Below are 15597 nucleotides of genomic sequence, written 5' to 3'. Positions count from 1 at the left end.
TCCTTGAATTAAACACGCACAGTTGTTCATTATATGAATGATATCTGTTTAATTAAATTTACACCCTCTCTCTGCTGATATCAGTTAAAAAATTGTTATATTTAAAATAATGGTACATCCAGAATCTCATACTGCAAGAATGGCACGAGAACGATTAGAAGCAATTAAAAAATTTCTTCCTGTCAGAGACTCATTTAGAAAAAATCTACAAGCGCAGCAAGAAGCACAAGTTGAGCACGAAGAAGAAACTAAAAAACTGTTTAAACCCGTCACTGCAGCTACTGAAAAGGTTACAGCTGTCATCAAAGAAGATCTTCTTCCGGTATCAAAACAAACAGCAGAACAAACTGAAAAAATAGCAAGAAGAACTAAACAGACAAAGAAGATTTTACGAGATCTTCCACCTGGCGTAGCCAGGGAAATAGCTGCGGCTCAGCCTCCACCTGTTGGTGAGGAAATACTTGAGAGTATTGGAAAACTTCGTACTGAAGTTGCCGACGTGCAAAAAGAACATGCACCTGAACCCGAACTAGTAGAAAAAAACTTAGAATTGATTGCAAAATGTAGGGGGGGGGGGTTGTTGTTGTTGAAGAAATTAGAAATACTAAAGAAGAACAATTACCCGAAGCAATATTAAATAGTATATTTAATAAATCTAGTATTTTAAAACCCCATTATGAAAAAGTAAATGATGATAATCTTATTAAATATATATATCGCGTATATTACAACAAAAAACAAGCTAGAGGTCAAAAATATAAAATTATTAATGAAGAAGTAAAAAGACTTTATAGAGAGAGACTGAAACAACAAGAACAACTCGCCCAGCTGAAACTTCCTCCACCTTTACAACAAATAGAACAACAGCAATTGATGTTGAAACCATCTAGAGAGAAAAGGAAGCAGATGGCAAATGAAATGAAGCAAAAAGCAGAAGAAAAATGGAAACAAGAAGAAGAAATATTTAGAGATATAGAAACTAAACAACAGGAGAAATTATGTTCACTGGGTAAAGAAAGAGATCCTGACGATGATCCTCCAAGCGCTGTAGGAAGTGGGTTCCTGAGTACATCAGAAGGAAATAATTTTATTTGTCCTGATAATATCCTCAATGACGTGTCACGGTTAGAAGTTCTCATAGGAGGAAAACGTGCCGGAAATAATTCACCATAAATAATTAATGAAGCAGCTGATATTTGTCGGCGATTATTTCAAGGTGGTATCATGGATATCGGAGTTTACCAAGAACTTATCGATGAACTTGTTAATGACTAATTGTTAGATAAATGGTAAATTAAAAAAGATGATCATACATAATAATCATCGTAAATCTGTACAGGTCAGAGCGGTGAACTCACGATTACCAATCTACAGAGCTACTTACGGAGATGGACTTGGTGATGTTGTGCGGGGATTATTCACAAGGATAGCTCCAAAAGCAGCACCCGTTGCAAAACAAATATCGATGAAAGCTATCGATATTGTTCGTGAAAAAGCTCCTGGAGCAATTGTCAATGTTGCTGGTAAGGCGTTTTCGGCAATCAAAGAAAGACTAGCACGATTATTGCGACGAAAACAACAACCACCAGTGAAACTGGCAAGTACTGAAATTATGCCCGCAGACGTAAGTAAAATAATAAATCAGGCTGCAAATAAAAAACTAGCGGAATTATCTGAAGAGGCAGAAAGAAATATAACATCAAATTTGATAGATCAAAGACTCAGTGAATCAGGAAATAATGTTTCAAGCATGATATCAGGAAGTGGAGTGTCCAAACACGGTTTTCGTGTTAGACGAAAATAATTATAATAAAATGTTTAAACGTGAATCCGATGAAGCATTTGATACGGAGGCACCTGTCCTTAAAGATGAATCGGTACGTGATTATCAGTTTTATTCTTATGAGGCACGAATACCAGATCAACGTGGAAGAATTGAACTACAAGTTCATGATGCAAGTAGATACTTTTTACCCGCTGAGGCTTTTCTTGAGGTAGAAGGTACAATTATAAAAAGGGATGACACTAATTACGGAGGTGCAGTAAAAGTTGGTTTTTTCAACAATGGGATTATGGCGTTGTTTGATAGCGCCACTTATATGATCGATGAAACAAATATTGAATCGATTCAGAAAGATGTAGACGTTGCTACAACAATAATAGGATTAGCAAGATATTCTGATGATTATACAAGATCAGCAGGTCCTACAATGATGTTTGTGAAAGATAACTCCAATAACCCTGAAAGCGATCCGTATAATATAAGACGACCAAGAAATTTTGCCAATAACGCTGATGCTGATGTGGCCCCAGTGGTTCATGGTTCTAGCGAAAATTTCAACTTGGGATTTGCAGCACGTAAAAATATGTTACTAGGAGACAATAGAAGATTTTCATGTGCAATTCCACTATCGCATATTTTTGGATTTTGTAGAAATTTTAGAAAGGTTATTTTTGGAGCTAGACACACGGTTGTTCTTGTGCGAAAAGGTGATGATAACGATGCTCTGTGGAGACCTGTTGGTGATGCTGGTAAAGTAATATTGTCTAAACTTTCACTGTGGATGCCGGTAATGACTCCAACGATCGCAGCAGAACAAAAATTAATTTCTTTCATGGACACTGGTGGTAAATCCTTATTGTCATGGTTAACAGCAAGCACAGATAGTATGCAAACTAACGTTAACGGTCAGTTTACATGGCATATAGCATCACAACAGGGTGTTTCTGCACCGCGACATATTTTTGTTGCGTTTCAGGAAACTAATCGATTAGGCTCACAAGTTCACTCTCATATGATATTTGATAAACTAGGTATAACAGATATTTCTTTACGGATAAACGGACAACAAGAACCAACAGAAAATATACAACTAAATTATGAACAGAATCGTATAGGACGTGCATATCATCGTTTAATGTCATTCATGGGACGTGATCAAAATGTTGATACTGGATTGCAAATATCACAATATGATTTCAGAACTTTGTATCCGATTTATTATTTTTCACTGGAACATCTTGATCTATCAAAACAATCTGTCGTTGATGTACATCTTAAAGCAACATTGAATACAGGTGGTGCTAATTATAGAACAATCGCGGTCATACTCAGCGATAAAGCCATGTTACTTGAAGGTGGTAGTGGTCGAATGAGAGTCGTTGATGCACCAGTGGAATCTTTAATTATTCAGAAAAATATTATTTATATAAAAATGTCGTATAGTCATGTTAATGTTACTCTGACTCCCGGTCAGGTCAAAAAGCTTCAATCAAAAACCACCAGCAAATGCGGAACTAAAATATCACTAAAACGAGATCAGATGGGTGGTGGTCCAAACAAATTATCGTTGACAAATAATCAGATTAAACATTTCAATAAAGCCCTAGAATCAAAAACTGGAGTTCAATTACGTCTTTCTCCGAGCGCCATCAAAGACATGGTTAAAACGGGTGGTATATTTCCACTTCTTGCTGTTATTTCAGCGTTAATAGCTGCTGCCGCTCCAGCCGTAGCAATAAGCAGCCGCGTTAGGTGCTGTTGAAACAGCTGCTGGAATGGCCCTAAAGAAAGCAACTGGTGGACGATAAAGCAAAAAAAAAAGGGACGCGGTCTAAGATTACCGGGATCTCGCTGGGGAAGCGGTCTGAGACTCCCACGTTAGATGTTCCAGCATCAAATTTTGATTTACTTGATGCTGCTAAACGATTAAAAATAAAAGCCTTTAGAGGTGTTTTATGCGAGATCAATTAGCAAAACAACCAAACAAACTCGAAACAGGTATTATTAATCTAGACTCGACTTCAGGACCTGGTACTCATTGGGTATCATACGCGGTTGATCCAAGTGGAATCGTTTATTTTGATACATACGGGTTAGCTCCACCTGCTGAATTTATCAAGCATGTCGCACCACTCCACGCAAGAACCAGAGGTTCCAAAGTTTGGTATTCAACGCTACCCACACAAACAATGACAGATCCGCCAATATGCGGCCGTGAAGTAATTAATGTACTCGACGCTATATCAAAATCATCCAGACCGCCACATAAAGTTGTGCATGATTATACAAGCAACCGATTCGTTGCGCGTAAAGCGTTTTAAATAGATCTTGGATCATATATAATGGTTGATATTTACGGAAGAAGATCTTTCCGCGTTAGGAGAAAATCCGGCGATATTGATTCGTCGAAGTATGCGACTCAAGATGAACTCGCTGATATAATGAGCCTGGCTGGAGTTGACCCAGATGAGGTCGTTATTTTTCAAGATCGATATGGTAAACTAAAAACGAGCAATATCAGATGGTATGATATAGTTCGACGAGTACTTGGTGCAGTTACGGATAATATTCCCGTGTTTACTGACGGTGGTAGAATCAGAGATTCAAGTGTATCATTTGCAACCATCAGAGATGAAATTGCAAGAAGCGTTGCTAATCGTGTGAGAAATACCGGTGACACAATGACGGGTGAACTCAGCATGAACGGAAATACAATAGTGGTTTTAAGAGATCCAACATCCGACGAAGATGCAGCAACAAAAAAATACGTCGGCAACGTAGATGGTAAATTATCCACGCTGCGGGCCGAGTATGACGTTCACGTGGGCGCTTTTGCAAGATTTCGCAGAAACCATCAAAGAACCGCAGAAGAATTCTTCGGCACTCCGCACTCCGTTGACATGAAACTTTCTGATATCAAGACAAACATCGACACGATCAAACGAACACAGCAAGACATCGTAGCGGAGATTCCTGAGACCGTTAATAAAACCAATTTGATTAAAATTCCAGCCGGAATAACTCCTGGGCATATCACAAACATCGTATACACTGTATTATCGGGATTCGCAACATGGTCGCAGCAAAATAATTCCATCAAATATAAAGCAACAGTCACTATCGTGTACAGTTTGTGTGTGTTCAGTGGTGCGCGATTTGAGATATTTACAACGTATCCATGGCGTCATTCAACGGATATGTTTTCCGGGGTTGTATCTGTTATATTAAATAGCGGAACCGAAGAAATTTTTATCCTGGAAGCAGATGATAAGAAATTAACCGCAACATCTTTCTGGTGGTGTTTGGAATTTGTAGCTGAAACACCTCAATTGGTTACTGCATAAACATATATGGACAGTGCACAATACAGATACAATCAAGCGCGTGAATGGCAGGCGGCGCTAAAAGATCAAGTCGGATAATATACAGTAAAAGTACAAAAATATCGACGACGATTAGTTATCGTTGATGTGATTGTTTATTCAGTATCCGCTGTTGTTGCTGGAACCGGTGTTATATTATCAGCGGTGACAATGATGGCACCAGCAGCCGTAACTATTTGTATTTCAGCAGCAACAACGATTGCAGGTGTGCTTAATATCATCACAAAAAAATATGCACCTGCATGAATGAAAAATTATCCGATTACATGATAAGATTGCATACAGCGACGGTCGCATACTCGAAGTTATCTTCGTTGTTATCAGCGAGTCTCAGTGATAGAATTATATCTGATGTCGAATTTTCAATGATGACTAAAATATACGACGAAGGTATCGGTATTAAAGACATAAGTACTAATAATGACAGAATTACTCCAGCAGGTCGTGACTAACACAACTCCGCGAAAGATAGCTATGATCTCGGTAAGTTCAACTAATCCTGAATTTAGTATTAACTTTCCTACTGCAATTCCAGTAAAAGAAATAGCATTAGCTCAATTACGGATATATTACAGCTGGCCAAATATCAGATCAAAATCATTTAATGGTACACCAGCAAAAAATTCGCTTGTATTTGCTAGCAAGAACAAACTAGATGGTACTCCTGACTGGATAAATGTTGGAATACCCACTGGTAGTTATGAGATCGAACAAATCAATGAAGAATTTCAACGTAGAATAAAATAAATAACTGGAAAAGAAGCAAAAATATCAATTAACGTTCATGAACCGACGCTGTCCTCGACGGTTGAGATACATTCTCCTGATTATGCCGTTGATATCTATCAATCCACGATAAGATCCGTACTAGGTTGGCCTGAGATATCACCACCGATAACACCGATACCACCAGAACCAACTCGGGCTGATTTTATCACACATGAAAGGAAATTTATAACAGTTCCTGAATATCGAGGTAAATATCCGTGGAAACAGCCCGGATTCCCCATTTTTATAACCGCAGATGATGGTGAAGAACTTCCCAAAATAATAGATGATAGTCAACGTTTTGCTGATGGAAAAATTGTAATACTTCCACTCGTCAATGATGAATTTATTCAGTCATATTCTGATCCTGTGAATTTTGAATTTAAACAATCAATCAACAAACTACGAAATTTCTTTTCTGATAGCTACAGCGATGATGTGAAACAGCAAATCATTGAGACGATAAAACATCTAAATCAGGCTATATCAGATCTTAGATACGTTAATAAAACCATCATTGTGAATATGGTTAAACTCGGTAATATAATTATTGATAATTATAACGCTAAAGAATGGTTTCTCAATCATTACAAAATAACTGAACAACAATTACCAACATTTATAATACCAGGGATTACTGCTGTAGAACTAGCAAAATCACTCAATGATCTTATCACCGAAAACTTCCCTAAAATATTCGATGCGTGGAGAAAACTAGCCCCACCTCCAACTGTTCTCAGACATAATAATGATCCACACGGCGGCGGCAGGCCCATATCTCCGGGAATCGTTAATATAACCAGCACGATTGCGGTCAATCTGGTTTGTGACGTAGTCGATGGCAGCTATCAAATAGACCTCGGAAAATCAAATCAGGCTCAACAAGGATACATCCTATATACATTTACACCACAAGTTCCGCCTGGAAGTTTAATCGTGCAAGAACCAACTAATCCTGTGTATCTGCGGTGTCACAATAATATGTTAACACGAATAAATTTTAAGCTCACAGACCACCTTAATCGCTTAATTGACATGCGTGGAGAAGAGCTTGTGATAAATTTGCATGTGAAATCTTAATTAATCCAGTAAATGTTATATAATGTACCAGCACGTGATTGTTTTTTATACACTTGAAAAACGCCATCAGAAAAGTGTTTTCAAAACACAGAGCAATTTAGCGTTAATTTAGTTATTGATGAATACGGAAGCGAGAACAGTTAGACGAACTCCGCCGAGATCATCTGTAGAGAGATCAGATTCTAAATTATACACACTCCTGTATTAAACTCGACCAACTTAAAAAAATAATATTTCAGAATAAATAAATATAATCACTGATGGGATAAATTAATCAATTTTGTACAATCTGATGGGGTGGTTGGTACTGAAAATTACACAAATCAATCAGTGTGCTAATTCTGATGGGGTAATTGGTACTGAAAATTATACAAATTAATCAGTTTTCCAAAAAATACTACCAGAAAAATATTGTATTATTATTCTGAAATATTTTTATTATTATTCTGAAATATTTTAATTTTTATGAATCAATCTGATGGGGGGGGGGGGGTTGCTACTCAAAAGTATACAAATTAATTAGTGTGCTAATTCTGATGGGGTGATTGCCACTTAAAAGTATACAAATCAATCAGTTTGCTAATTCTGATGGGGTGGTTGGTACTTAAAAGTATAGAAATCAATCAGTTTTCCAAAAAAATAATGTATTATTATTCTAAAATATTTGTAAATTAATTCTGCTGTGATATACAATGAGGGAAATTATATTACTACTCAGTCTTTACCCGCTGACATAATTTTTCTTAAGTATCTTATGCGGGTACTGATTGTTTTTTTTGTTTCATATTCGCTGGATAATTCCGACCTGATCTTTTCTATTGCAACAGAAAGAGGAATAAATTAATTTACTTGATCATCGTTCACCATAGCCAGTGACTGAAACATAGCTGTCTGAATCCGCTTTATGAACTTATATTGAGATGATGGAACATACTTATTTTCATTTTTAAGTTCTTGTAACGTTTCAAAATCAGATATTATTTTTTCAGGATTTAGTTCATCAGATATATTAATTCCGTTTTCTTCTAGTCATTAATAGCAGAAATAATTTTCTTGGTTCATTATATAATATGTAAATCTTTAAAATAAAAAAAAAATTATCCCTGAACCTCTATCGAGTCTTTAGCGGTACAGGTACACGAAACACTACCCCGCTATGAGAGCCCCTAACCCGTCAAACAACGGTCTAGAGGCCCAATAGGGTGTGTTTGGTGAAGATATACAATGAAATGGGTATGTACAATGAAATGGATATATACAATGAAATGGATATATACAATGAAATGGGTATGTACAATGAAATGGGTATGTACAATGAATGAATGACGGCACAAAAATATTTTATGAAACGAGTTTTTTAGCAAGTTCATTAAGTATCAATGAAATGGGTATGTACAATGAAATGGGTATGTGCAATGAATGAAGGACATTACAAACATATATTATGTAACGAGTTTTTTAGCAAGTTCATTAAGTATGAAATGAAATATATACAATGAATAATTGAATAAGGACGGCACAAACATATACGCTCAGCAAAAACCCACCCACAATAATCAAGCCCGTGGATGATACTAAAATATGTATCAACCACCGGTTGATACGTGGGTGGGTTTTGCTGAGCGGGGGGATCTGGCGGAGCCCCCAATTATTATAAAAATCGCAATTATGCGCAAACCACCGACATGTTGTCAGCCATGGGGATTCGATCTTGGACCGCGAGCGTCACAGTCCAATACGATACCGATTGAGCTATCAAATCTTGTTACAAACATATGCTTCGGAAGTTAATATATAGCTAATAGTCATTGAAAAGGAACTAATTTCGAATAATAAAATTCTGAATTCAAGAAATACGTTTATATATTTTCACCAAACAAAGCTAAATTAAGGAATTTCCTATTTACTATACCACGCCATGTATGATAGAACATCCGGTCTAGATCATCTAATTGCTAGACTAGTCAAAGGGAGTTTACTCGATAAATAAATAATCACAGATACATACACAATCTCACATTATATTTCTTCACTGAACAAGGAAAATGCACTGATGTTTAATTCCAAACACTATCGTGGACCTTTGAGTCAGTACATTGCCACACGATACAGACTATACATGTCGGTTTTCTGTAGGTTAGATGTAATGATGACCTTGAGAAAGGCAGATAGCTTCCATTTCCTCAGCATAATATAGCCAGTTATGTGTTAAAAATGCTGTCAAAACCAACAAAACAAAACAAACCATTATGGTCAGTAGGGAGAATACCCTGTCTGTGTCTATGTGTTGCGCTGTTCTAATAGGGCAGAAAAATACACGAACTGTAAGTTAGAAATCTGTAATGCATACTGTATCCACCAGGCATCACAGACCTTGGATGTTGTATATGATTATGACCATAAATTACCTCCCTTTCGTGAGTCAAAAAATAAGTAGTATAATAATGACAATTTCTGACCCCCCAAAAATAAATATAATTCGAGGTGGTGATGATAGTTAGCTATACTGAAAGGTGATTTTCTGCTTATATTTTTTTGAGAAAGCAGATCTAGTTATATTTTCTGCTACTCTTTGTGCTGAATATGAGTGAATATCAAAGTATTTCGCAGCTGAACATATCGAACGAAATATAATTACTTCGCCAGATTCTGTGTTTGTGGAATTTACCGCCCTTCAGAAACTGGCTTACATCATCCAGTATTACCACGTGCAGAGTTCTGACTTTGCGTGACAACCCTCAGATTGGATAAGGAGTTGTTCTGAGGATCCCGGTCAATATGATCAATAACAAGACTATCTTTGATCACTCCGAAGAAACACTCATACGTGAATCGATGACAATGATACATTTTATTTCTTCCAGCGTTGAACCTTAGATAGCCAGTATTAGTAACATTACCAACTGGTCTCTTCAACCTACAGTGTCTGATCATGCCATTACGATCTGATTCATAGTTTGTTATTGTGGGATGTGGGACAAATATATTTTGCTCCAAATATGCAATAATATTATTTGTTTAAATCATTGTTTGTCTGAAATCTTGATATATAATCCTCCACGGATTTTATAGCGTTTTCACTATTATTAATTTTTTTGTCATAATATCTTTTAAGTTCTCTGAACCGTTTTCCACCGCACTTTCCACATAATTCTGTTTTTCCTCGCACTCCAATACCACATCGCAGACACGGTATTGGTCCTAGACTTCCTCGTCGTATACTTTGTGAGTGCATCCAACAAAATCCCTTTCTGCAGGATTTGTTGCATCGATTTACTGAGCCGATCATCAACCATTTGCATTGAGACATTGTATATATATAATTTTCTTTATTTAAATATTTGTTTTAATTATATGAATGAGTTTGAGAGATTATCCCAAACTAGGCCTGTTAAATATAAATTCAACCTCAACAGATTATCTCCAGACTTGCCAGTACGAGATCTGGTTGATCCGAAAAATAAAAGTTTGATCCAAAAAAATTCACGACGCCAAGAAAGAATTTTACACGGATGATGCATCTCATACATGGTCAACGTTCAAGATTATACGCAATACTGTCAAGGACGCCACAATGAATGACAAGCGAGCGGCAACTATCATTAACTACATCGCTGAGTATGAGGGCAATCAAAAATATTTCTTCAGAGTAAAATTTATTGTATTAACAGAAACAGGTAGTTGGATTATTCCTGGCAAATATGATCCTGTCCTTGGTAATAATAAAATTGCTATATTAAGTAAAAATTCCAGACCGGGTCTATTGACGGGTATTGACAAACCGTATTATGAGTGAGCGTATCCTGTAACAGCGGCTATTTATGGAATCTATGAGATAAATAAAAAACCCAACGTTGATAAACTGACACCCATGAAATTTTCAAGGTTAAATTGCGTACCCGAGCGAGTAATAGAACACTTTACAAACGCGATGCGTGGAAATGGATTAACTGATTTAAGACGTAAAAAATAAACTCGTGGGCTGATTCAGTTATGGATACCGGTGCTACAATAAAAAATGTTGCTGATTTAGGAAAAATATTAAAATTTCCAATAACCGTAGCGACAATAACGGGAGAAGTACTGTACGAATCAAAATATAAATCTAAAGGAGCTCCAATAAATATTATTGATCATAACGCGCACGCGTGGACCAGCGCAGTAACAATATTTCCACCTGATCGAACTATTAGATTTTACCCCCCAGATAATTATGGGGCAGATATGTTTGATTTTATCAACGAAATAAGTAAAAACGATCCTGTATCGGTATGGTTATTTAAAAGTAATGAGGAAGGTGAATTTGATCAGTTTGTTAGACCAAACGGTGAAATATATCGCACAGAATATCTCCACGACGGGATGAAAAATCTTGCGGAGAAGTTTTTAGAGTGCAAGCACTCCGCGGAAAATACTGACAAATTACTAACTAATTGCTTTACCGTTCCATCTGTTGCGGCTCATTTCGCTAGAGAAAGAAATTCATGGAAACCAACACGATTTGATTTACTCGAGGATGTACGCGCAAGTTGCGTCGAATACGGACATGGCGGATTGTGGAATACCAAATATAATTACAATGATGTTATTTCTGTCGATATGGTTGCATGTTATCCAGGAAGTTTTCTAGGATACGGAGATTGTTCTGTATACTTTAAAAGTTTCGGTCACCCTACAAACGAGAAGACGCGAGTGGCAATTAATGGACCTTTACCTGATTTTGATCTGACTGGATTCGCTTGTGTTGAATCATTCGAGCTTAAGGAAAATCTTCACAAGATTTGTTATGTTTGGTTTGGTAGACATTTTTGTGAAAAACGTTGGGCGCCTATAGTTTTATTACGATATTTGCCAGATTGTGCGGCACTGACATCGTTGGTGGTTAGTGAGGCAATTATATCATATCACGCGCAGACCGAAGTTTGGTTGCCCATGTCAGATTCTATCAGTGCTGATGAAGTTATTAGCGAGTTTAAGGAAAAATGTCCTGATGTTTCCGAAGATGATATTATCAAAGAAGCTCCTAAAATTCTCGAGATTAAACTCAAAAACGCAAAAGATCTCGGTAGAAAAATTATAGGTAAATTTACTCAGGGTGGTGCATATGAGCATAAAAGACATCACGCACGATTAATTCTAGATGATGCCGAGTACGATTTTATAATTGCTGATACAACAGCGAGAAATATATTTGTAAATCGAGAAAGTGTTTATTTTCCGACGGAACAAGATTGGGTACGATCGTTAGTTACATAAATGATATCTCCCCACAGTATACTCATCTAAGATCTGCCATGTTGGCTTATGTTTCTATAAATTTATTATCGATGATTAATAGATTTCCTGAGACCGCAGTCAGAGTCGCAACAGATTCGTTTTATATTTCGAGTAAATATTTAGAGTCTGTTATGAAATTTACAAGTAATGATGAACGATGGAGTTCGTGGAGAATAAAAAAGGAAATATTACACAATTACACAGAATCAGCAGATGTTCCGATGAGACATTTTTATCGTAAGTGTAATAAAATATCAGAAATGTCGAAAGCGCCATCGTTGAGTGATCCAATAACTAGATATAAGACAGTATATCTCAATGGACCTGGTGGATGCGGCAAAACGACTAGAGCGATTAATGTTTTTAGAAATTCAGATATGATCGTGCTGACACCCACACATAGACTTGCACGCGAGATGAAACAACGGCAAGTACAATCGTGCACGTATCATAGTTTCTTTCGGTGGCGCGGAGATACATGGACTCCTGAACGAATGGGAGAAAAGTATATACCTAAAATAATTATTTGGGACGAGATATGTACGGTGCATTGGATACATTAAAAATGTTTCTTGATTGGTTGTTGACGAAAAATACCGCTGTGGTGGTGTGTGGCGATCATGGTCAACCGCCGCCTTTTGTTGGACCATCTCCACATGATTGGTTAAAAAATTTCGTCGATTATTACGAAGAAATAGATGATGATCATAGAGCTCTCGATGCAAATTTAAAGGAATTTAAAAAATTAATCAGATTACAATCAAACAAAATTCAGTGTGAAATAATACGCGGAGTAATCTCAGAGACCTCAATGAGTGATTTTTTGAATTTATGGAGACCCAACGATTTGATCGTAGCAAGCAGAAAAATAATCAGAGACGATTTACAACAGCAGTTATTTCAGCTGCATAAAGAAAAATATTCAGAATTACCCGTACCGTTATGTTATAGACCATCAGATACACGAAAACAGAATATTAATGTTGATATTCCAGGACAGACTGAGAATCAAAATCTCGTATTAAATGATATTGTCGCCGTTGATATCAGTGTGGTCGAAGATGCATTACACGCTGACAAATCTCCATGGGTGTTGGGATATGCTATGACGATCCACTCGTCTCAGGGATTAACTATTTCTGACACACGAGTCTGGATTGTAGACGATCACATCGAGTGGTCAAATTTAGTTTATTTAGCGGTATCGAGGGTGAGAAATATATCTCAATTACGGAGAATTATAATTCCTGAAATCGTTAATAAATTCAACGTCATTGATGATGATATAATAAGAAAAAAATTAATCGGATACAAACAATCTGTTAAAAAAATTAAACGCGACTTTGATCTTGATGTTGAATTTATTATTGAGTTAAAACAGCTGCAGAATAATCATTGCGCGAGTTGCAATTGTATAATGTTATGGCGGTATTCGAATAATGATTCAAGACAATTTACCGTAGATAGAAAAGATAATAGTCGCGGTCATACACGAGAAAATACCATGTTGACCTGTCTTGAGTGTAATCGACGTAGAGTCTGTTATGAAATTTACAAGTAATCGACGTAGAGGCGCTAGTTAAGTGATCGCGGTGGTAACTGAGTATCCGTGGGAATTATTTGTAGTTGTTCACGTACAAATCCAAGTTGAGGAGCAGCCGAATCTAATCTGTAGATTGCAGGTCTACCTGGCAATCTTGTCAAGGTGGATATTTTGTGTGTGGTAACACTCCAAATAGGATCAGTCTCTCTCGCGCTACCACCTTCAAGTTCACCCGGTTCATATAAATATCTAACTGTAACATCACCCAATATTTTTTGTTTTTCAGTACCTTTTCGTTGTGTTGGTATATTTTTTTTTGTGACTGCGCTAATGGGTTTCATGTTGGTTGTTCGTGTGATCTCGCTATTTAATGCAGTAATCACGCTTGGTAATCTTGCAACCCATTCACGAGATCTTTTATCTTGAATAAATTCCTTAGCATATTGATATCCAAATAACCGCTCAGCAAGTGTTCGATTAAATCTCTCAACAATTGCCTGTTCACGGTGAATTGCAGTATGACCTCGTCGTATTTTGGTATTATGTCGTTTCATCAACGATGATACTGGACCAAGAAATTCCTTACCAGGATCAACCTGTAGCAGCTGTGGCCATCGCAGACCACCTTGTGGTCCACCACCTCGTTGATAAATTCGTTCAAATGCATCGGTTACTTCAGATGATGTTTTCGTTGATAGCGGCTCTGCCTCTTTATATCTACTTGCAACGTCAACTACAGTTAACGCGTACTTGTACGTTTTTCCACGCATAGTATCATGTGGTAAAAACAGAATATCTGCTTGATGAACTTCATTAGGAACACTAACATCGAAATACGCGTACTGAATTCGTTTCGGTGGTGGTAGATAAATTTGCCATATTGCCTGTTTGGATAACCACGCGCTAGCAGTAGAATGTTTAACCGCTGCTGCATCAGCGAGTTTACCAACTGCTGCTTTGCCTCTCCAATATCCTCTTGGTGAATAATAAATTAATTCCATTATTAATTACCAGCCCCAAATGCTAATTTACTTTTCATCGCGGATCTTACTAACCAATTAGCTAATGATTCTCTGATATTTTTATTTTTTATGGAATTTAACGCTTGAATTAATTTCACATCTGCAATATGCCTATCCTGTAGATTTTTACTTTTATAAGCTACATCATGAACATGACAAGCTCGATCAATAGCGTTTACTGGTTCCTCGCGTGGTTTTGGTTGATCATGATTATCAAGCCTGATATCGAGTCGAGTATCAGGACCGCAATAACTATATCCTGGTAGATGTTTTTCTCCTGGGTATTTAGCCCATGGAGTACCCGGAAACTTTGACATCAAATTAGCAACATCACCACCGCGCTTATTAGGTAAAAACGAAAATTTCTTTCTACCGCATACAGAACATTTTCCACTATACGCTATATTTTTATTTTTTGTTATAACTGTAGCTAAATCAGTAGTCGGTGTTTTAACTCTACAGCGTAAACAATATAAATTCATGTTATAATATATATGGATATAATTGATTTCTCAGCAACTCGGCAGCGAGAACCTGTTAAGCATCATCCTGCGCTACCGAATTCCATCAGAATGATTATCATAGGACCATCTGGATCGGGTAAGACGCAGTTATTACTTAATCTGATAATGAGATGGTTGAAATGGGATAAATTATATTTGGTAGCACCATCCGCTGATGATCAACGATGTTATGAAGTATTAAAAGATTTTAACGAAAACGCGCGATTACTGGACGAAG

This window comes from Sinohyriopsis cumingii, chromosome 14, assembly GCF_028554795.1.
Source record: "Sinohyriopsis cumingii isolate HCF-2022 chromosome 14, ASM2855479v2, whole genome shotgun sequence".
NCBI lineage: Eukaryota > Metazoa > Mollusca > Bivalvia > Unionida > Unionidae > Sinohyriopsis > Sinohyriopsis cumingii.
This window is presented reverse-complemented; position numbering follows the sequence as displayed.